The 22,539-nt window shown below is 57.8% G+C and overlaps 1 protein-coding gene across 4 annotated transcripts in view; it reads right to left on the bottom strand.

Annotated features, from left to right (window-relative positions):
* The window catches only part of GNG7 (G protein subunit gamma 7), a 64,413-nt gene that overhangs the window by 8,296 nt on the left and 33,578 nt on the right, over positions 1-22,539 (bottom strand). Inside the window, exon 1 of one of the 4 annotated variants that reach the window (XM_035571373.2) lies at positions 10,542-16,544. The exons of 2 other annotated variants lie outside the window; for them this stretch is intronic. The gene's annotated coding sequence lies outside the window, so the exon portion shown is untranslated. Of the gene's footprint in view, positions 1-4,302; positions 4,426-10,541; positions 16,545-22,539 lie in introns of those variants that run through there. One more of the 4 variants, XM_035571374.2, reaches the window with a different exon arrangement.

Raw genomic sequence — 22,539 nt, 5'->3', positions numbered from 1 at the left:
TGCCCCGGCCCCTGCTTCTGGCAGGGTTTCCTCTGCACCATGAGGCTTGGAGAGGGAATGTTTGATACCCAATGACTCAGATCCGTGCTATTGATCTGTAACTTTGCAAATTGTTCCTGAAAAGAACGGAGTAAGAAAGTCTTTGAGTAACAAAGGTGGGGCCGCGTCCCTGCTGTCACCAGGCAGGGTGCCCCAGCAGGGAGATGCCAGGCGGTTACAGAGCCTTCCCAGGAAAGGACAAGCAGCACCAGGGGAAGTTTATCTGCAGGACCGGAGTGATACGACACTGATTAATTCATCGCCACGGCCGGAGGCGTGGGACAGTGGTGGGGGCTGCAGCGCCGAGCCGGGCTCCCGCTCTCAGACTGCTCCCGTGCTGCTGTCTGCACGGGGCAGCTGCAGAGGTGGCCTCAGAGGTCCCTGCCCGACAGCCCCAGGGGGCAGAAAATACCTGGGGAGCAGGAGAGGGCTGCAGCAGCCTCACCTCTGTCCATGCACCCCTGCCCACACGCTGCTAGGTGGGACGGGGCAGGAGGAAAGCACCCCGGCGAACCCCGGCGCCCCGGCCCCGCTGGGGGCAGAACCCCCCAGCTGTCTGTTTGGATGGAACAAACGGTGCCCCAGCCACGTCCCCCGCTCTGCCGTTAGACGACTGTCCGAATTAGCAGGGTTATTTGGGAACCCCTGCCTCTCGAGGCCTGGAAGGCGTTACGCAGGGCGGCACGGGGAGCCGCGCTGCTGCAACGAGGCGTGGTGCTGTGCAAACTGGAAGGAAGCAGGATGGGCCCTGGGGAGGGAGCCTCCTCCCCTGCTCCCGTTTCCTAAGCAGCAATGCTGCGAGAAACAGACTCTTTTCCAGGAGAAAGCAGCACCTCCAGGTGGGAAGGCTTCATCTGGAAGACAGCTGGCTCCTTCGGCAGCGAGTGCTGCAGCCCCTGAGCTCCTCCGGGCTGCAGAGCCGCGCTCCAGCAGTCGTGCTCAGCCCTGCTGCGACCCCGGCACGGACCCGGCCGTCGGCTGCGGCGGTGCTGCTCTCAATTCTCATGTCATTACCCCCTGAAAAAGCGGGCAGGTTTGGCTCGTTAGGCAGCTGGCTTGCGAGCAGCTACTCGTGGCCATCCCCCGTTCATTTCCATGCCCTAATAAATCCCCGCCGCCCAACAGCGCGTGCTGAGCAGTTATCTCGGGGCACTCCAAAACGGCGCAGGCAGTGTTAGGAAGGGGAAGAGCTGCCTCCACGTCACGCTGTTCCTACGTCCACACCGTGAACTTGACGGACCTCGTTATGGCAAAGTCCGCTGCTCATTGATAAAACAATTCTTCACCTGGGTAAGGAGTCAGCAGGCAGCTGGAGGAAAGAAAAAAACAAAAAACAAAAACAAAAAAAAAAAACAAGCACTGGGCTGTAATTTGTGTTTGCAACAGCGCAAGATCACCTGCTTGTACTTTTCCAGCTTCCTGTTTATGGAACAGGGCCGATGAATCAGCCGAAGGCAGGCTCCCTAAGGGAACTTGTGGGCCCGCGGCAGCGCCGTGCCAGGGCGAGAGGCGCAGCCCAGCGCCGGCCCCGCAGCGCCCCACGGCCACGGGGACGCGCTCGGCGAAGCGGGGGGCACGCTGCTGTGTGGTGGTGGCATCGAACTACGGTCGGTTTAGTCCTTGAAAAGCAACACCTGTAAGTCAGAAATGAAGCTTCGCTCGGTGGGCACGGCACCCAGAAGGTGCGGGCACCTGCCTTCCCTTGCTCCTGTGCCGACAAGCGCCCCGCAGCTCAGCACCGCAGCCTGGCACCCAGCGAGACCCCACGTGCCTTGCCTCGTCCAAGCGCACAGAGCAGCGCCAGTCGCACGGAGCTAGCGGTTTTATGGCGACAAAACCCAAAGCTGCAACTTCTTCCGCTCCCTTCCTGGCCACCACCGCTGCGTGGGACCCCAGGAGGATCCAGGAGCTCTCCACGACGAGCCGTGGGCTGGTGACCACGCAGCTCCTCTCGTCCCTCCTTCGATTTCCAGCTGCCGACTGCAGCCATGAGCTCGCACAAGGGCAGGAGCTGTGCGGAGACGGAGCCGAATGCAGCCGTGGGGATTTGCCTGGTGCTGAGGCCCGGACCGTGGCACGTGCCGGGGGACCCGGTGTGACCACGGTGGTGCTGCGGGACGGCTCCGCCTGGCGGGACTTCACAACTGGCTCCTGCACCCCGGTGAATAATTAACTAAGCACGTCATTAACGACTGGAAGCCCTCAGCACAGAAAGAAGATCCAGTGGGTCGCTGCGAGGCACGCGAAGGGCGTCCTCGGGAGTTTTTTTTTAAAGCCAAAACAAACTTTGAAGATGTCACTCGGCAGACGGCTGCGTAGGGTGTTTGGAAAGAAGCCAGGCAGAAGCGTGCTGGAGTAAGGTGCACGTGGTGCAAATCAGGGTGACACGCGGGACACAGCGAGGGCATCCCCCTTCTGAGCTTCATGTTTTCAATAAAGCTGCGCTTGGAGAAGGACAGGGGGATGCCAGCTGCGCTGGGCCTGCAGGGGAAGCACGGGACGGTCGGGACAGCCAGGTCTCGTGCACACCCTCCTGCCCCCATCACATCACCCGGCGGCAGATAAACACACACACACCCCGGCTTCCTTCCTGCAAGAGGGGAGAACGCTTCGGTGTTTCTGCACGGCCGCAGAGAGCAGCAGCACCTGCCCGGGGCAGGCTTCTCCCCTCCCAGTGCTTGTTGTGACTCCGCAGAGTGGTAACGCCACGGGTTTGGCTGAGTCAGGCCGACGGAGAGCGCTCGGCAGGAGATCAATCCTCCCGTGCCCCTCTGCTGCCGGGCACCTTCTGCCCCCGTGGCTAATCCGCCTGCCCCGGCTCCACTGCAGCATTCCCGGGAAGGGCAGCGCTGCCCGGGGAGCACAGCCCCGTTTTCGGACATCCCTCCATTGCGTTAGCGCAGCGTTAACTCAGGAGTTGTTCATGCTGCGTAAGCAATTCCAGCGGGGCTGAAGTCATCGCGGTCCTTGCGACGCGCCGGCTGCCTTCCCGCTTCCCTGCTCCTCTGTCCGGGCTCACCGGAGGGCTGAACCTGGGCTGTGGAGGCACTCAGGGAGCTGCAGCGAGGCTCCGCACCTCCACGGCTGTAGGGCGGCGCACGGAAACCGCCGCTGCGGTGAGCTGAACGCCGCAAGGAGCTACAGGGGAAGGTGAAAATCAGGAGGACGCGCGAGCATTGCGACGCTGCTATCCAGTGGTGTTTCAAGGTCTAGGCCGACAAGAGGCAGTGACGAAAGGTTTCGAGGTCTTGCAGCACGCAGGCAGGGAGCCAGCCGGGAGCATGGCAAGGGGCAGAGCAGCCCCGAGAATGAAGCGACCGAGTCCCGAGTTATGAGTTGGCTGCGGCGCAAGCACCCCACGAGCTTCTGCCTATTTTTGGGAAGAGCGGCGGAGGACAGAGTCCCAGCAGTGAAGTTAGGAGAAGTTCTGGGAAGATCAGGATTTGCTATTTCAAACTGGTGGGCGTGTTACGAACCGAAAGCACACGGGGATGCTCCTAACGGTGCCCTGCACCAGTCCAGACTTTGCCTCGAGGAAAATCACAACGTGCCCCGCGAGGTCGGGTTTCGTTATTAAACAGAAGAATCGAAAGGATCCCAGCACGAGGGACAAAAGCAGAGGCCTTACGTCCGCATTCCTCACGTTTTCAGCAAAAAGGGTTTGCACTGTTTACAAGCAGGGTGCTTCTGGTACTGCCAGTGCCCCGCCGCTTCCACCGCGGCAGGCGCTCGGAGGGCATTCACGCGGGGCTGCCCTGTGCCTGCCCCCCCCCCAGCACCCGCTCCGCGCAGCCCCCTGACGTCAATGCAGGCGGGCACGGGAGGCGTTTTTGCATCAGCTGGCTCTCCGTGTACCAGGTAGATCGCGAAGGCAGCGCGATTTTGGCTGCTGCAATGCAAACAGCCCCGCGGAGCCATCGCAGCCCCTGAGTCAGCCGCGTGCAGCAGCCGCCCGTGGAGGAGCCGTGACTCAGCAGCAGCTCCCGGCGCAGCGGCCGCCTCCGGCTGAGCCTCCCGGCCGGGCTCCACGCAGGGTTTTGCCCTCTCGGTCCTCTCCTCCGCCTCCCGGCGTGGGAAGGCTCAGCCTGGACCTCGCTCCGTCCCGGCGAGGGCACCGCGGGGACCGCCAGCCTCGCGCCACCCGCCCCGTGTCGCCCTGCCCCGAAACATCACGCCGGGGCTCGGGGGGACGAGGGCGAAACTGCCGCCCGCGGAGGCGGCACAACCGCGGCGTGCCGAGAAGCCAGGCTTGCCGTAACGTGCCTCCGAGCTGCGAGGCGTGCTGGGCCGCCCCGCGAGGCTGACACCCGGCGCTGTTAATCGTTTACGCCGCGCACAACGCGCCGCTCGAACAAAGCCCTTTCTCTTTTACGCAGTCGGTGCCACCTGCACGCTCCCACCCACCGCCTCTCCGGCCTAATGGCAGGAAGTATTACACTAGGAAATAAATATGCACTGATCCCTCTCGTTTCGGAATTCTTCCCATACTTCTCATAGCTGGAAGCAGCCACTCCTAACAGGCTAAATAAACAGGCGAACATCTGAGTAACTGCTGCAGTTATGCTGCTGTTGTCTCCCCCCTCCAGATAAAAACAGCTACGAGGTCGCTGGCGATGGAAGTCCCGGTTGAGAAGCATCTGAAGAATGCGCCTCCCGATGCCCAGCGGCTCGAGCAGCTCCTGTGCCCGTAGCCGGGCTGGCTGGGCATCCTCCGGGCATCCTCCCTGCCAGGAGCCGGGGGGACAAGCTACCGGGGTGGGCTGCAAGCCCCTGATGAGGAAGGGAGCCGGAGAGATGCTCCTGGAGTGTGGTTTGACCAAAGCTTTCAGAGAAATGCCCACGAGCTCCAGCAGCGTTTTGCTGCAGCAAAGCGCACGTGTGCGCGTGCGCTGTAAAGGGTCCCCGTGTCGCTGAGCGGTGGCAGCAACCCTGCAGCCCCGAAGAGGTGCACAGAGCCATCTGCAACGCAGCAATGCGGATTTTCTAGTGCCTGGCGGCCTGAGGGCAGCCCACCGTGCACAAAGAGCACAGGGCAGCAGCAGAGGAGAGGCTTGCAGGGCTGCAGGCACGGCGCAACCCGGGGCATTTAATGCACGGTGCTCGAGAGTGCGACACGGGAAGATTCCCTCAGTGGGACTCGACGTCCAGGATCTGTCTGAAAAACAAGCTGGAAGGGATGCACCGAGTACTCAAGCAGCTAACGAACGGGTCTGCACCCCCAAATCGAGGAGCATCGCCCCGAACCACTCAGCTTCAGCAGGAAAAGCGAGGCGGCAGTGCCCACGCTTCCATGCAGCCCCCCTGCAGGACCCGGTCCCCGAGCACACCCACGGGTGGGCACACAACGGCCCGGGGCAGCTCAGAAGCTGCCCGAAGGCTCCCTGGGGCTGCTCCCCAAACCCCCCACCCCGAGCTGGGAGCAGCAGGAGGAGCGCTCCTGCCTGCACTGGGACGAGGGGAGCCCGGCGCTGGTAACCCAGCGCAAACCCGCCCGGCGGTTCCTGCTTCTGGAGATGACCTCATGCTTTTTTGGAACAGAAAAAGGCTGTTAGGGCGATGGCATTTACTCCTTGTCTGGGCAGAACAAAGCAGGCTCCATTTTTCTTTTACACTTCCTGCATCAGTAGCTTAACAGCTGAATGAGCTATTGAATTTTTTCCTGAGTGCAGCAATTTTTCCTTTTTTTTTTTTTTTTTTTTTCCTTCTTTAAGACCTCCAGATTTCTATGGTGCGGGACAATACTCGGGGAGAGCGTGGCGAGGAGCAGTCCCGGAGGACAGGGAAATGCTGCCTTAAAGGTGCAGGGGGGGGAGCTCTGCTCAGGACAGGCTCATCCCACGTTTACACAGCCTGGCTTCGTTCCACCGCCTTGCTCTGCAGCACCGGGAGCGCAAAGAGCACGGCAAGCGCAGGGCAGGGGAGCCGAAGCATTTGAGTTCAGCAATAAACACGTTACAGGAGTGCCCATAAGCTCCTCCAGTTACAAACTGTCCCTCCGGACGCCGTCCCTGCCCAGGTAAATCACGGCTCCAGCAGGCTGGAACTGGGCCACGTCTTTGTAGGGCACAAAGTCCCTGCTGCAGCCGCCGGCGGTGCCAACCCAGCAGCAACAGGGACTTGGGCTGTGCAGAGCTACCAGAGCAACACCGCTTCTGGTGGAAGCTTCAAATACCATGGTTACCAGCACGGGAAGCAGCCTGCTCCCCAGTTCCAGGTCCATACTGAGTATCATTTGCTCAGGGGTTATTTCTCCCCCAGCTCACGCACCGAGGTGTGTTTGTTCCCAGCTGGAAACAATCCCCAGGCACCCCAAAAACCTGGTTATCCCCGCGGCAAACAGCAATTCAAGCCGCCACCGCCGAGCACCGACACGCACAGAGGGAAGGTTGCTTTGTGCACAACCCTGGGTAAGCAGCCCAGGCTGTTCGGGCTTCTGTCGATGCTGCAGCAGACAGCACCTGAGCTCGGAGCAGTCTCGGGTGTCCCCGAGGGACGCGGCACTCCTCCTGCAAGCGCTGCGACGGCACGCACGGGGCTTGCAGCAGGAGACCGTGCACAGGGGTGCAGTTTGAAGAGGCCACGCTCAGCAGCACCGAGACAGAGCACAGCCCCCGTCCTGCACAGTCCCACCACGCGAACACCGTCCTGCTGCAGTGGGTTTGCACCAGGGCTGCTGGACTACCTGCCACCCCGAGCTCGCTGCCCTTCCCGGCCACCCTCCCCTCGTGCCCACAGCAATCCGCGTGGGTACGGGCATAGCAGAGAGGGCACGCGTCCCGGCTCAGCTCTGCCTCTACCAGAAGTCCCATTAATTGCTGAAGCGTGTTGAAACTAGGGCAGTTCAGAGACGGGCTGGCCAGGGGTTTGGGAAGGAGAAGCATCCCCGGAGATGCGGAGCTCCGTTTCCTTCCCGTTAAAGGAAAGGGCTACCTGGCCGAGAGCGCAAATCCCCCGGGATGCACCTGCCGGGAGACCTCAGCCCGAGCCCCCGGTGGTCTGGATGCGGCCCCCACCTTCGCTCCACCCCATCTGCAGCAGCTCCGGCGCCGGCTGGGTGGGACCTCAGGCAGGGCAATTACACACAACCAGCGCCTCTGTGCTGCACCGGGCACCGTGAGTCACCGCAGCGCTCCACGCTTATTTTTAGACCGTGCCTTTTAAAAAAAAACACAACATAACAGCAGAGTGCAAAGGTAAGTATTTACATCAGTTGTTACCCCCAGCCGGCACCCAGCGGCTGCCACCCAGCTAGCAGGGCTCTGGGTTTGAACGCAAAGCCCCGGCGCAGCGGCAGGTTTCGGCAGGTTTTTTGGGCTGCAGGTTCCCAAGCTCTGTGCTCGTGGGGCAGGCACCATGCAGGAGGCTCTGCTGGGCTCCTGCACTCGTCCACGGATGCTGTGGATGGCCAAACACAAAATAAATGCTCTGGTACACCATTTAAACTAGAAACAAAAGCGGGGCTTTGCTCAAGGTGCCCAGGGGCTGTTATGGATTGAGCAAAGTGCAAATCAGAACTTGGGCTGCCAAGTCTGCTCCGTCCTCACCCTGCCTGCATTTCTGGTCAGTTCAGTCAGCAGATGAAGTGCACGGAGGGGAAAACCCCAACTCGCTCTGCACACAAAGCAGCGTGAGCTCGTGGCTTCCACGGGAGCACTGCTGCAAGAACCAGCCGCAATGTGCACGGCCGTGGGACCTGCAGGAGCGGGTGCTCAGCAAGGAGCAGAAAAGCAGGTCCAGCCCTAACATCATTTACAACGCTGCCACGTGCATGTGAGCAGCACCAGGGCTGCTGCAGGGCTTTTGGGGTTTTGCACCCCAAAAACCTCCCATCCCCGCCCCGCGCCGCGCTCTCGCTTTGAGTCTGCTCCCTTCCAGTCACCTGCAGCTTCCTCTCCTGCCCCTCGGTGCCCAAGATGAGTAAGCTGCACAAATGCCTCTCCTCTGCTTGCAGAAACCACGACGGGACCTCGTCAGCCCCAGGTGCCCAGCCCATCTCCTCTGCAGCATTTCTGCCTCCTCCTCAGCTGGACGGGCCCAAAACTTCCTCTGTGCTCTTCGAAATCAGGCCCTAACTTCCCCTGCTTCGAGCACTTTCAGTTCTGCTGCTCCACGACGCCAGCAGAACGCCAACCGTTGCGGGTGGACTTTTAAACCTGAGGCTGTCCACGTGTTGTAAGTAAATGCCTGCTCTTCAAGCATCGCCAGGAAATGCAGGCTGACCCATTTTGGGACCTTACCCAAAGGAAGGGGTTGAAGGACGAGCGCTTCGCGCAGAGCACTGAAATGAGGGCTGCTTTTGTTGTCCTGCAAGGAGAACCCGCGGCTTTGTTGCAGCCCTTCAGCAGCAAGCCCACAACCCCGGCACACCAAAACCCAACCGCCCGGGTAACAGCGATGAGGAGGACGACAAACTCCTTCAGGCTTTGCTGCTACGTTATTTTCACACGCAGTCACTTCAGAAGCGATTAAGGGTAAGTTCCCAGACCCTCGAGACTAGAACTTGCCCCGGATACCAACGCTAATCAAACACACGCTTATGTCTTCAATTATGGCCTGAAGGAGGCCCTGATTTACTGATTTCAGCGGGCAGACCGAGGACTAAATCTGTATATCCTGGCTAGACCACCGCAGGGTTTGTCCTCGCCTGGGAGCGCCTGATAGCAACCCCGCATTGAAGCGGGGCGAATAGAGACTAAGCAGGAAGCTGGGCTGCACGGTGGCACCGCTGTATTAAGTTATAGAAGGAGATAAAAGAAAGGGAAGTTTAGGCTGAGTATCACAAAGCTTCCTGAGAGTCTCCCAGAGCTGCACGGGTCTGAGCTGGGAACGGCCGCGGGCAGCAGCACTCAGGACGTTCAGAACACCAGGGGAAGCTCGGCCGCCACGGTGCAGCTCCCTCCTTTTACGAGGGTACGCAGGGCACGCCGGCCACGCCGTGGGCTCACACAAACCCATCAGCCTCGTGTGTAAAAGGCGCTTCTGCTGCGGGATCGGGTGATTTGACAGCATTATCCACGCCGCCGCCGAGCGAGCGGCCTCCAGCCGAGCCCGCGGTCGCGCTGCTGCGACTCCCCCCGGGGCTGAGTGGGTGGCAGGTCGTGAAATGACTCCTGAGCTTTCTACAGATAAGCAAACGCCCCGAGAGGGAGAACCCTGCCACTCACGCAGCCGCCTGCGCCTTCCCCCAAACCCGAACAACATCAAGGGGTGACGGAGAAACCCCAGCACGGCCGGGGGAGCGTGGGCGCCGCGGGCGTTCCTCTCCTCATCTGGTCCCTGCCCTGCCCCAGCCTCCTGCTTCCCACCTGGGAGGCCCAAAACCGCACTGGAAACGGGAAAGGGAGATGCCGGATTCTTTAATAAGGGCAAAGGAAAGAAAACACGGGTGAGGGCACGGGTCTGAGTCAGCTGGCAGAGCTGCGGTGTTTTGGTAGAGAAAGCAGCGGAGAATTTCCCAATCAGCAGCGCGTGGCTATTAAAAGTCCCTACCACACACACACACACAGAGGCTCAGGTCGCTGTAACGTGCAGACAAAATTCCCAGACCTATAAAACCTCCCTTATCACTGCAAGTCTCCTTCCCGAGACTCCGGGAGAGGCGGCAGCACCTCACGTACTCCCCTGCCCCCAGGAGCCTTGGGGTGAAGCCCCAGCCACCCCCTTGCTTCTCCTTATCTCCAACTTATTTTGCTTCTCCCCGAAATAGGATCCCGTGTCAGCCGCACGGAGTTGAAGCAAGATTACAAGAAAGCCCTAAAATAAGAATTCAGGGCAAACGCTGAGGAATACCCTTCCTTGGAGCACTGTGCTTATTTTAGCCTCTGTCGACGAGAGGGTAGTGGGAGCTTTGCGGAGCGCGGCGAGCCGTTAGCGAGCCCGGCAGAGCGTGTTTGTTGGGACTTCACACAGCTCTGCACGCCGGGATGGAAAGGGCAAGGAGGTTGGTTTCAAGCAACTTAAAAGTTTTCATTGTGGAAAGAGTGTTTGGTGGGAATTACATCAGAACCACAGGCTACAATATGCTCATTGTATGGCCAGGCTCAGCTTGCTCAATGCTGCTTGAGAAGATAGGGAACTGGTAAATAATCGGGGTAAGGGAGCCGTTAGGAGCCTTCCCAGCACAATGTGCCCCTAAGCTACCTTTTTTTTTTTTTTTTTTTTTTTTTTTAATGCTATGGAAAAAGAAGCAGGGCTTGTTCACTGCACTGACTGCAGCTATTACACATAGGGCATTCAAACAGCGTGTCGAGGCAGCCAAAAATAGCCTGCCAGCCCCGGGTAAAGCAAACCTGGGCTCATTGTTGAGCAGGCCGCGGTGACACCGCTCGCAGCCCCCCGGAGCGGCGCGATGCCTCGTGCGGGGACGGGGGCATTTCCCCCCGCTCCTCCGGCACGGCGCCGCGCTCACGCCGCCGTCAGCAGGGAGGAGGCAGGCGCAGGGCAGACGTCTGGTCCCACACACGTATGAATAAGCCCGGGAGCAGCGCTCGCTGTAATTTAACCTTTTATGACTTTTGCAGACCTTCCGCGGGCAGCGCGGTTCGGAGCCGCCGCACTCAGCCCTCGTGTCACCGCGGGGACTGCTCATCCGCAGGCTCGGCTGAGGTCACTCGATGCTCGAGGACGAGGTATCCTGCTCAGAGACGCGTGGGCCATCTGCTCCGGCGTCACTCTCACTCATCTGGCCTTCGGAGCGGGACTCGAGGCTGATTTCCTCCCTCGCAGACTTCTGCCTGCGCTGAGGCCGAGCAGTCCGGGGTGACGTCTCCCCCTTCAGCTCGCTTTCTGCAACGCCAAAGATCAAAGCCAGGAGCAGCAGCGCGCGTGCTGCACATGGCTCTGGGGATTCATCCCCCGGGAGATCAGCAGTAGCGATACTGCAACGGGAGACAGCACCTACAGGAGACGCGCTGCCCGCCGGGGGTTTGCCTGCATGGGTCTCAGCTTCATGCCCGGGTCTGCACAAGGGGTGAACTCGCAGCCATCAAGCTCGGGAAAAACAAACCCCTGAGCTTACGACAAAAATATTTACTTAAAAACGATCTGCCTTCTGTTCAGGCGCGGGGAGATAAGCGGTGCTCTTCGTACGAATGTTCTCTAGACAAGGCTCGCACTACTGGGAAGCAGCATCCAGCTGATGCTGAGCAAACAAGAAAAGTGCTGACGAGCTCGCTGATGAGCCTTGGTGTAGTAGAGACAAAAAAAACCTCCTAGAAAATGGGAGCCAAAAGCATTTTAGCCTCTTTTGTGCAATTTAAGAGGGCTGATAGAGAGCTGGCTACAGCACATCCAAGCCAGCTTCCAAAGAAAGCATATAAATCACGAGGTATTTTCAGCTGTCAGAACACTGCTCTACACTTCATACGTCCAGAAAGCATTTCTGAAGCCACATTATCAAAAGCAGAGTGTCCTCAGTGCTTTGCTCCTGCTGACGGCCTCCGCCACCATCGGCAGTGACGAAGAGGTTGGCCCTAAGGGCCAGGGGATTGCACAGCCACTGCTGCACAAAGCGTTGCTTTTTTGTTTTGCTTTTTTGTTTTGCTTTTCTGTTTTGCTTTTTTGTTTTCAGCCTGCCCCGTTTCAAACCACGGTGGTATCTTCACCTCCTGGCTAGGAAAAAAGCTCTTCTGAAGTGAAGATAGGAACAGTCTAAATGATAATACTGGGAACTGGGGAGCGAGGAGTCAACTACCAACTGATTAAAACAAAGCTGCACGCTTCGTGCTCAATTCCTGGCTGCTCCACCAGCTAGGTATCGCACAGTAGACAGATAACAATCCCCTAGAGGTCTTTAAAGAACATTTCTTTGCAGAATTTTAGCACATTTCAGCTAGCAGAGCTTGGAACACGTCTGGCCGGCCCTTGCTTCAGTCCGGTCAGAACACAGCAGAGCTGGTTTTCCAGGTTCCCAGATGAGATCTTCAGCGTGAGCTGCTCACAAAAATATTTTCCTTTGCTTTGCAACGCAATCATTGCCAAGGAATAGCCGCAAGAAAACAGCACCTCTCTACTCCGTGCATCTGCTCTGGTCACATCTGGGTCACGCCTGCTTGCTCGACGGCCAAGCGAAGTTTTTCTGCTGTGAGCTTTGCAAAGGCGCTCCGCTTCCATCGCGACCGGCCTGCAAGGCTGCGGGCGAGGTTACTCATTGCAAATTCTCTTGGGGTGATGGTGTGAGCAGCAGAACAAGCACCGCGGAGCTTTAAGCTCGTGAATTCAGGTCGTAGCAGTTGCATCTTGACTCAGCGAGGAAATCTGATGCCAACCCACGTGTAATTCAAGGACGAACTGGGCGCGCGCTGCTTCTCCGCGGAGTCACCGAAAGCTGCAGAGCTGCCTGTAAACAGTGCTGGAGTGGAGCAACAGGGACTTCAAGGGACAGAGCCTACAAGACTCTAGACATAATGGTGCCATCAATGAATCAAGGCGACCGTGCCCTGAAAAACAGCGCCTAGACAGGGAGTTGCTAAAGAAACGTCGATATTGCAACAGAGATTAAGTAACGCGTCGACTTGACAGCCACGGGCAATGTGTCCAGACAGCGAGTGCAGACCTCAAGCGGCGAGAAAAGAGCCCTCGCCACTGCCCTGACTCCTGAGGATCCTGCAGTGACCTTGACTCGAAGCAAACACGATCCCTGCTCGCGTTAACATCCCACGCACGGACAGAGAGCTACCTGCAGCCACGGGCAAGGAGAAAAGGCATTCAGGACAGAATTAAGCGATGTCTGTGACCTGGCAATTGCTGGGACCCTGGGCGCATCCCAGGGGCACGTGTGGAGGAGCTGAGCCCCCGCTGCTCCAGCCCCCATGGACCCAGCGGTGCCCCACAGCTCAGCATCGGTCCGAGTCCAGCACCCTCAGCGCTCAGGGGTTGGCGCTGACCACGCCTGGTGCGTGCAGCACCGGGCAGCACACGGCTAAATGCGGGCGTTTTTCTGCTAACGCAAAGGCAAGATCCCCCTCCCTGCATAATTAGCAGCCTATTGCTAACGAAGGCTGAGAAACCCAAAGTGAGGACTCAGAGCCGTGATCCCACACCGGTGCTGCTGAAAAATCCCGGATGGCAGCCGGCCGTGAAGCGAACGCTCCTGTTCCTAACCACACGCCCCGGGAGGAAGGAGCAGCTCCCGGCATCCCATCCCGCAGCCGCACGGGCTGCTCTGACACTCGTGAGCTGAACGGCTCGGGGACGCCGGCTCACGGCCAGCGACGGCACAGAGGCAGCCGTCTGCATCTCGGGGACAGCGCCTCGTAATTTCACTACAAAGGCGACGACCTTTCGCAGCAGACACATCACATGAGGTAAACACTAATGTTTTCTCCCCACGTCCACAAAACGCCCCGCTACGGGAGCAGTCTTGTGACTTTCTCCTCCCAGCTTTCTCATCTTGTTTTCATCGCCGATGCGGCGACAGAGGGCAAGACGGTGCCTAGCAGAGACTCACAAAGGCCCAGCAGAGCTGCTGGCTCCCCTCCCTCGACCTCCACCGAGTCAGCTGCATGCAAGCGAAAACGCAGGGGCTCGCTTCCAGCTGCAGATGAGATACAGCCCCAGCAGCTCGATGACTACGTTGCACTTGTTTCAGCCACCGAATAATTAGGCTGGAAGAAAAGGCCAGTATCTCCATGTGACTGCAGCGTCTGTGTGGCTGTTTTTATGCAAGCCTGGGTCTTTTGGTAATGCCGATGACTGCACCGTCATGTGAGGATTTGCAACAAGGAGCAACTCCTACATCGGGCCCTGGAATCTGTCGGGCAGACGGGGAGAGGAAGCAGAAGGTCGTTTTCTTTTGTGCCTCTTACAGGAAGAGAAGTCACGTTGGCCTGGCAGCAGTTCAGGGCTGAGCTAAGGACTCGGCGCTGGGAACTGCCCTTGAAAGGCTCGGGCTGGAAATAAAACAGAGAGGCTAAAAAAGGAACTTGCAAATTGTGCGAGAGGGCTCTACCAGAAGGCACGTGAGCGAGCTGCCTCCAGGTAGCGGGCAGCCTCTGGCCTGCTGACTGCTCTCACAGGGCCCGGGCTTATATTTAGAACATCATCTACTACGGATCAGAAAACACGCGTACACGCAGAACTTTCAAATTCCTCTGAATTTACAGCGCTGGGCACAGGTGCCAGCCTTCTGCAGGCCCTGCCCTGCCCCGAGCATCCCCGGCGTGCGCTCGCCTGCACCCCCGAGGCCTGGGGGCAGACAGCCGGTGGCACTTCTGCCTCTGGGTTTTATTCCCCCGCTGGTCCGGGAGCACAGTTCTGCACTTTTTACTTCCCATTTCTGAACTGTGATCTAACCTGCCATACAAAGAGAAAAGTTAGCGATGAGCCTGGCTGCTAACCCGAAACCGAAAGAGAGACGAAGGCGAAAGCTTTTTCCTCCGCGCCGTCGGCACAAACACCAGCACCTGGAAAAGTCGGCGCCTGCTCGGGCACGGGGCTGGAAGGAAACACAGAGCCACGGCTTGCGGGACCTGGAACCTCACGGTATCACAAAGCACAGGTATTTCCTTCTGCTACCCAACCAGGAAAATGCAGGACGCTGAGAATTTTGTCAATAACTTGTCAAAGCCAGTCCCTACACCAGGTGCTCTGCCTGCGCTGCAGGCTCCCAGCACAGGGGAGCTCCACCTGGACCACCAGCAGCCCCGTGCCCACGGCACAACGAGGAGACGAGGCCGGGGCAGGAAGGATCCATCCTTTATCCTTTCCTGCAGGACGCGGCATTTTTCACATCGGCAGCATTCCCAGGGCAAGCCGCTGTGGCAGGGATCCCCCGCCACGGTTGATAAAAACACATTTAGCTTCTTTCGTTCTTTCTCCCTTTTTTAGCCACAACAGCGAGTACGACCAGCGTTGTACGTTGATCAGAGACTCGAGGCAGGGCTCAACTTTACTTTTCACGTAAAGTAGGCATTACACACATCTCTGCTCACCAGCACCCTGCCCGTCGCACACCCCAGCACGTTCCCCGATGTCCCTATAGTTTATATCACACCCACGTATCTTAAAAGGCTCTGTTTATAAGCTCCAGCTCCAAATACCCAAAACAGAGCCAAAAGCCAGAGGAAAAACTGGAAAACCATAACCTCTGCAGAGGCAGGTTAGCCAGCGTGGAACAAGTGACGGACCCCAACAGAGGAACCACCGGGATTTTCCGGCCGGCCCTTTTATTGCATCGAGCAGCAGGGGAGAGGCAACAGGAAACTCGGATCCCCCGATAAGCTCACTTACAGAGGGATTAGTGGAATTTTACCCGTTTTCTAGGCCATTTACACAAATAGATGAACGACCACGCTGGCACTGCTTGTCAAACACCGCGCCACTCCTCGGCTGCAGCACAGCGGCCGCACGCTCGGGCTTTAACCACGGACAGCTTATGGGATTCGGCTCCTTGCACTCAGCTGCAAAGCCCTCCTGTACCACCGTGACCCCACACACCTAACAAACCCCGAGTCCGTGCTGAGACCTAACTTCCAAAAAGCAGCGCAGAGCCAGGCAACGAATTTTGATGCATTTAAAGCCTGGCCCCCGGGCACGCTGCTGCTTCCTGGGCGCTAACCCCAAACCGAGCAGCAACGCCTGGCAGTGAGGACCGCTGGCATTTCGGGTATTGTGGGAAGGCTTTTATTGACCTTTGGGTTGGCAGAAAGGTCCCGTAACCTTTAAAATGACTCAGAAGCCAGCCTAGCTGTGTGCCTGTACATCGCCACCTGCATTCCTACACTTTCATGCTAATTGCACTTGTCAGAGCAGCATCTCCCCGCTGTTTTAAAAGACGGGCCGCCTGCCCAGGTGTGCTGCAGCAGACCCCTCGTGCCCCTGAGATCCCCCGTCAGGGGCCAAGCCTGGACAGAGATCACAGAAAAGCCTCCCTGGGCGTGCACGCCTGGCGTTGCAATGCACAAAGGCAAACGAGCTCGCCGCTAGCCCCTGGCTAATTAACCTCGTCGCTCAGCAGCGCGAGGAAGGCGTTGCAGCGCGGTTCTTCGAGTTGCAGGTCCTGCCTGCACGCCATCAGCGTAACGCCCTGCCAGCCTCCCCAGCTCATCCTGTTCCCCTTCTTGCTCTCCCATCCCTGTAAAGTTCAGCCCAGTTTTCCTTGCCCAGGAACTTCACGTTAACTTTGACAAACCAACCCCACTCACTTCATTATATTTTTCGTCTAAACCCCGTAATTTAACGTTAGCAGTAACATGCTCAAGCTGCTTGAAGACCTCTGGACTTCAGCCCCCGAGCGTGTGTTAAAGCCCAGGCTACCTTCAACTCTCAGCGTGCCGAGAGCTGGGCACCGAAGAGGAGGAAAATACACCCTACAATGTATAAAGAAATGCTCAAAAACAGGCACCCAAATGCAAGTTTTACTTCTTTAAAATTTCGCTGCAAGTCCTGTTTGCAGCGCCGAGGGCAGGCGGCCGTGGGGCCGGGTCACCTCTGCCAGCGACACGAGACCGAGCCCCCGGAGGACTATTGTCGAGCCTCTGAAAGAAAGGGACGAAATAAAACAAAAATATTTGTAAAGCGTAATGGGATTTTTTCCACCACCACTGGAGAATGTTTTTCAGGCAGTTAGCCAGCACCACTTCAAAGAGCGAAAAAGCATGTGGTTTTGACACAGCTTTGTACTTTAATATTAAACAGAAAAAAAAAAAAGAAAAAAAAAAAACCCACGACGACGAGCCGGGCTCGGCGAGGCAGCCGTCACTTTGATGCAGGAGAAAGTACGTCAGCGGGCTGCATCACCGCGGGTCGGGGAAGCCTCCCACCACACCACACCGCACAGCACCGCTCCGCACCGCAGCGCCCTGCCCACGCACGCAGCGAGGAGGGGACTCGGCACGGCCCCGGTGGCACGGGGGGACCCCGGAGCTGGGGATGCAGCAGGAGGAGGAAGGCTGGTGCTGAGCAGGGGGCGCGTAGAGGCGATGCCGTCTGCGCAGCCGTGTCCCAGCCCCGAGCCCCTTTAGGTCGAGGTGGTCCCGAGGCTGCGGCTCCTTCGCTCTCGCTGGCACACAGCACTCTGGTTGTGCTGCAAGGCGAGACGCGCGTGCAACTCCCTTTTAATCCAGGAGCATTAAGCACACGTTACAGGCTGGTTTTGCAGCTGGCTCCTGCCTGTCTGCAGGACTTAATTTAGACGTATGAAAGAGGCAGGTCTTAACTGAGCAAGAAGTGCAGTTTCTAGCAGCCCTGTTTTGCTAAGAGAGCTAATTGTCGATTCCTCAAATTCCACGGAGCTGAAAACTGGACCTCACTGCCACCACTTAACCCGTTCACGCTGACATGAAGCAAGGTGGGTTCAAACAGACGCAGAGCTGAAACTTGTTGCACTGTGGCTCTTTCAACCGAAAAAATCACTTCTCCAATTTGATTTCTGCACTTTTCTGAGTAGTTTGTAAGTCTATGCAACAGGACGTGGCTTGGGGCAGTCGGCTTTCCGACACCTTGTGCAGTGGAAGCCCACCTCGGCCTGCTGGCACACAGCACCAGAGGCTGATCTTATCACTGAGGGCTTCATTTTGCCCCGGGTTCAGCTCAGAGCGGCCAAGAGAAAGCCGTGCGGACCCCCCAGCTCCTGTTCCAGCACGGGCAGCACTGCACGCTGCGCTCCCCAAGGGCTCCCATGGCAAAAGGCAGGAATTAGGAAACCTGAAGCTCGGCCCTGGCTGGGGCAGGCAGCAGAAGTCCAAGTACCCAGGGTAGGGCTTACTTTACAAAGTGAAAGTCCTCGTGCTGCACGGGAGCCTCGCTGCTACTCGCTCAAAGTTTCTCTTTCACACCAACGTTAATCAGAGAGTGCTGCAGCTACCTGGAGTCTCCTAGGCTAAAAATAACAGGCAGAAAGTCAGGATTTAGTATCTCGGGAGGAATGCGTGTTTAGGTTTGCCGGGGCGGCTGATGGCTGCTTTGGTATCACAGTCACTACTGCTGCTAAAAAAAGCCCACGAGGAAGCAGCAGGAGAGTCCCTGGCACCGTGCTCTCCTCCTCCCCTGGCCACACGAGCATCCTCCTCCTCCTCCTCTTCCTCCTCCTCGTGTGCCAGGATCCAGCCTGGAGCGTAGCCCTGTCCTGGGAACATCCCAGCCCACGCAGCTTCTCCTCCCCAGCAGGTTTTTGGTGTGAAAGGAGCAAGAAAAGAATCGCCCCCACCGCCTGCAGCATCGCCCAGGTTGACCGAAAAGAAGCACAAATCCCACGGAGCGCAATAGGTCCATGAGGGGCTTTAAAAAACTCCTTTAAAAAGATGAAATAGTTTTAATGGAGATTTGTTCTACCTACTGCAAGGTATTTCCTTGCCCTCTGCTACGAATTTTGTATTCTGGGAATTGCCAAAGGCCCCGTAAAGGCTGCTGGAGCCGGGGCGCAAGGGGAGGCAGCAAGGGGCAGGCGTATGGCTCGGCACGGACGCGGTCCCACGGGGAAGGCAGAGCCCGCGCTGCCCCCAGGTTCATCCCGGGGTTTCCAGTTACGAAGAATAAAGGTAAAAACAGGGGGGGAGAGCTGAAAGAGGAGAAAGTTCATTTTATCCCCCACTTATTCGTTTTGTAAGAATTCTGCTTACGCGGGGCTTTTACCAGACAACAGCAGGATTGTTCGTGAGGGCGCAACTTTTGGTGAAATCCTGGTGTTACTCAGCAAAGCGCCTTCCACGGATTATCTTCCTGACAGAGCACGAGCTGGCTGTGTGAGCTCGGCAACAGCAAAGGCAGGAGGATGTTTCATAAACGGCGTGGGGAAGAGGAGGAGCCGTGACCCAGTTTAGCAACTGAACTCTGACCCGCAAGTCAGCGCGGGTAACCGGGCTGGAGGGAAGGCTGCTCCGGCCCGTTGTGTAACAGTAGGAAACGCTCGGAGAGGAAAAAGCAAAAGCAACTGCCGAGCACGAGGGTGAGAACCCAGGTGAATTAGTCACCCAGGGCTGGAAACACAAATAAATACAGTGTGCGCTCATCCCCGCCTCTGAGCACCTCGGGATGCTGCAGACGCCGCACGCAGAGCAGCCCGGCGGCAGGTGTTAAACGAGGTAATCCTAAATCCTGCGGGGGGGAATTGGTGAGGAGAGGCAGCACCAAGTGCATCGGTCCCACCAGAGCACCGGGATGCCACGAGGGGAGTGACCGGACCACCAGAAAGGGAACTCAGCACCACCGCAGGCGGCGCAAATTCGGCTGGCGCGCCGGGGCGATGGCTGTGCTGATGCAAAGGAAAGTGGTTGGGGTTTATTTGTTACAGCAGGAAGGGTTCCCCTAACGAGGAACTGCAGGAACCAGCGCTGATGACATCTGTGCTGACCTCAGTCATCCATCCCCACGAGATGAAGGCGCTGCGTTTCACTGAAGGACAAAGCGAGCCCTGGAAATCCCTCAGAGCTGTACGAGAAGGAAAGTGGGGTTTTGCAACCAGAGCAGAAAGAGGAAAAAAACAAACAAATTCCTGGACAAGCGAGCATTCAGCTAGAAAAGCCTGACTTTAAGTATCGGCTTGAGCCCAGGCAGCTTTCAGATCTCCCTCTCCTCCCAGCTTTCTTGCTGGCTTCTCCCCTCCACGCAGCTTTTTGATCCGCATGCGGGCTCCTGAGCCGAAAATGAAAAAAACAAGGTCAGTTTGGGGCAGGCCAGAGACACCTGAAGACCACCAGGGTAACAGGCGGCACGCCTCTGGCTCAAGTACCTTAAAACCCAGCCCAGCCGCAGCGTTTCCGACCCGGGCACGGCAGAACAAAGGCAGCAAGCGCAAGACAATAGGGAGAGCAAGGAGACGAAGAAGAAAGCAAGAGAAAACTCATTAACCCACTCGGAGAGCCGTGACGCATCTCACGCTGCCACCCACATGGGAGGGAAGCAAAATACAACCGGCAATTAATGAGAAAAAGAACAGCCCGTGCTCCGGTGACCTGAGCGCAGCTCGCAGGGGACACAAGGATGCGCGGCACGCCGATGCGCCCGCCTCAATTTGGGGAGCTCCGGCGCCCGACGCTATTTGGCATCGCTGTCTCCGGCGCCGTTTGCCCCGCACATCGCGGCCGAGCCTTGCGAGAGCGCCCGCCCGCACGCACACCCCCTTCGAAGCCGAAGGCTGCCGGTGCCCAGTGAATCAGCGCGAGCCAGCCCCGCTCCGAGCAGCACGGCGGAGCCGTCTCCTTTTCCGAAATGTCACAGTAGGAGGCTGAAAATCGTTAGCGCCAGCACCGGCACCGAAGGACGCGCTGCGGCAGCGTGCCTCGAGGAATCAAGTAAGGTCAGCCCCAAAATTAGGGGTTGGCGGAATATTCTGCCAGTGTGTCTTAAACGCAGCTTGTTAAAAATAAAAAGGGGTTATTTTGATCCGGCATACGGCACGTTGCATCATCTGGAGCGTGCCGCTAGGCAGATGGCGAGAGCAAGACAGAACCTTCCCTTCCCAGCGCCCGCTACCATGTTAGGAGCCTCTTTAAAACGGGTCTGTTCAACGCCTGGAGCTTTCCAGGGGCTGTTTGAGGCAAGAGAAATCGGGAAGCAGAAGAGGAATGCTCCACGGACTGGCACTCTAAAGGAGCCGGCGGCATCAGGAACGGGGAAGGCACGCTCGTAGCGGGTTTCCTGAAGTCTTACAGAATTTTTGCATTATTGCTGCTACGGGATGCATTGCCAACCAGTCGCTGCTGCTCGGGGCGGGACACCAGGTGCCTCCCACTGCCAGCTGGAGCAAAAACCTCGTGGATGAGACCCAAATGAAGAACACCGGGGGCACGGCCCACGGCATCTCAGACCTCCGGGGTGACTGAAGTCACGGCCGGGGTGAGACCAGAGGAGCTCTCGAGCAGCTCAGCAGGTTCCCAAACCGTCCTGCTGTGTTTATAATCAAAATACCGCAGGAAAAAAACACCGTCCGCAGAAAGGGGAAGAGATTTGTGGCTGTTTCATAGCCCTTGAACCCCTTCTGCCTTGAATCCTCAGACAAGACGATAAATTCAACAGGCTAACGAGCTGGAGAGCTGATCAAAGGACACGTGTTTACGCGCCCTGTAATTTCTGTTCGAGTCCCACATACTCACAAATATTTATCTGCACAAGTCATAGCACTAATCCCATCCCCTTCCTAGCTTTTAAGTTCAGTGATCAAAGTTGTACAATTTCTTGAAGCCAGGACTTCAATTTCAGTTAGCGGTCTCTTCAAGGATAATAAAAAAGCACTTTTTGTAGCAGAAATTAAAAGAAAATGGCTGTGTTCTACGGAAAATGATGAGGAACTTCAAAGGGAAACCAGGCAGCGGAATTTCACACCACCTATTCCTGAAAAGGATGACTGCAGGCGATCCCCTCCCAACAAACTCCGGAATTCGGGTTTCACCTTCTCAGAAGCGCGCTGCGGAGCGCTGCCGGGGCTTTACCTCCCCGGCCACACGGGCGAGTTTCGGGCACCCCGAGCTCTACAACAGAGCAGGGGTTCGTGTGGAAACCCCCCTGCCTGCCCCCTGCTCTCCTTCCTGCAATTTAAGCTCCACCGAGCTCAAGAACAGCAAATCCCACCTGCGGGCAAGGCGAGCGCTCGCTCCGAAGGCGATGCTTTGCTGTTAAACAGCTACACCTTGCACAGGACCAGAGCACCACCGAAATTTCCCCTGATCTATGAGGTTAAAACCCAGCGTACGGCACGATAAACATTTCCTAGCTATTATTAGCCAAAGGAAGGAGTGTGACAGAGCTCCTGCAGCTGTCCATACGGGCTGTCCCCAGCGCCGGGGTGCCAGGGGACACGCAGTACCTTGGCCGGGCTGCAGCGAGATGCCAGGCCCCTGCCGTAACGAGCTCCAGGACTCCGTGCTGCGATGCCAGGCATGCGCAGGACATCAGCAAACAACCACCACCACCCGCCGCGGTGCCGCCAGCACGCGGAGACGCCTCGAGCCTCCAAACCGAGGCATCGGAAGCGTGTTGGGCGCACGGCACTTCTCCAGCTCGGGGGAACTGCAAATCCGCGGAGGTTCCCAACCCTCGTGGCCCCCCTCCGCTTCCAAAGAAACCCAGATTAGATTTCTTGGGAAGCAAAAGGCCAAAGTTCCCCGCGTGAGGACATCGCTAGAAACGCCTTCCGAGGCGACCGGCCCCTCCTTCCCCCTGCACGCCGTCCCGGGGAGATGTTTGTCTCCGCTCCCCGTTTGTCATCCTCGCTCAAAGAGCACATGAGTCAGTGCACCGCAGATGCTGCTGATAACAGCACCCGTTTGGGGATGTTAGCAAGCCTGCAGAACAAAGACAGCTAAAAAAATAATTCCCCCGGCCACTGACTCCCCATCAACTTTGCCAGTAAGTGCCTGGTAAATGTCACTGGCTTTAGGCTTCGCATAAACAGCCCTGCGGGGGGACGGGGACAGTCCGCGTTAACTCCTCGGCTCCTGCCGGGAAGCACGAGCCTCCCCGAGGGCCAGCCGCCGCGGTGCACCTTGCGCAGGGAGCTACCAGCGCCCGTCCCCGCGGTGTGTGCTGCGATCTGTCCCAACAGACACCTTAACGAGGAAAAAGGAG

This window comes from Cygnus atratus, chromosome 26 (genome assembly GCF_013377495.2).
Source record: "Cygnus atratus isolate AKBS03 ecotype Queensland, Australia chromosome 26, CAtr_DNAZoo_HiC_assembly, whole genome shotgun sequence".
Taxonomy (NCBI): domain Eukaryota; kingdom Metazoa; phylum Chordata; class Aves; order Anseriformes; family Anatidae; genus Cygnus; species Cygnus atratus.
Note: the sequence above shows the minus strand (reverse complement) of the source record. Positions and strands in the feature narration are given on the sequence as shown.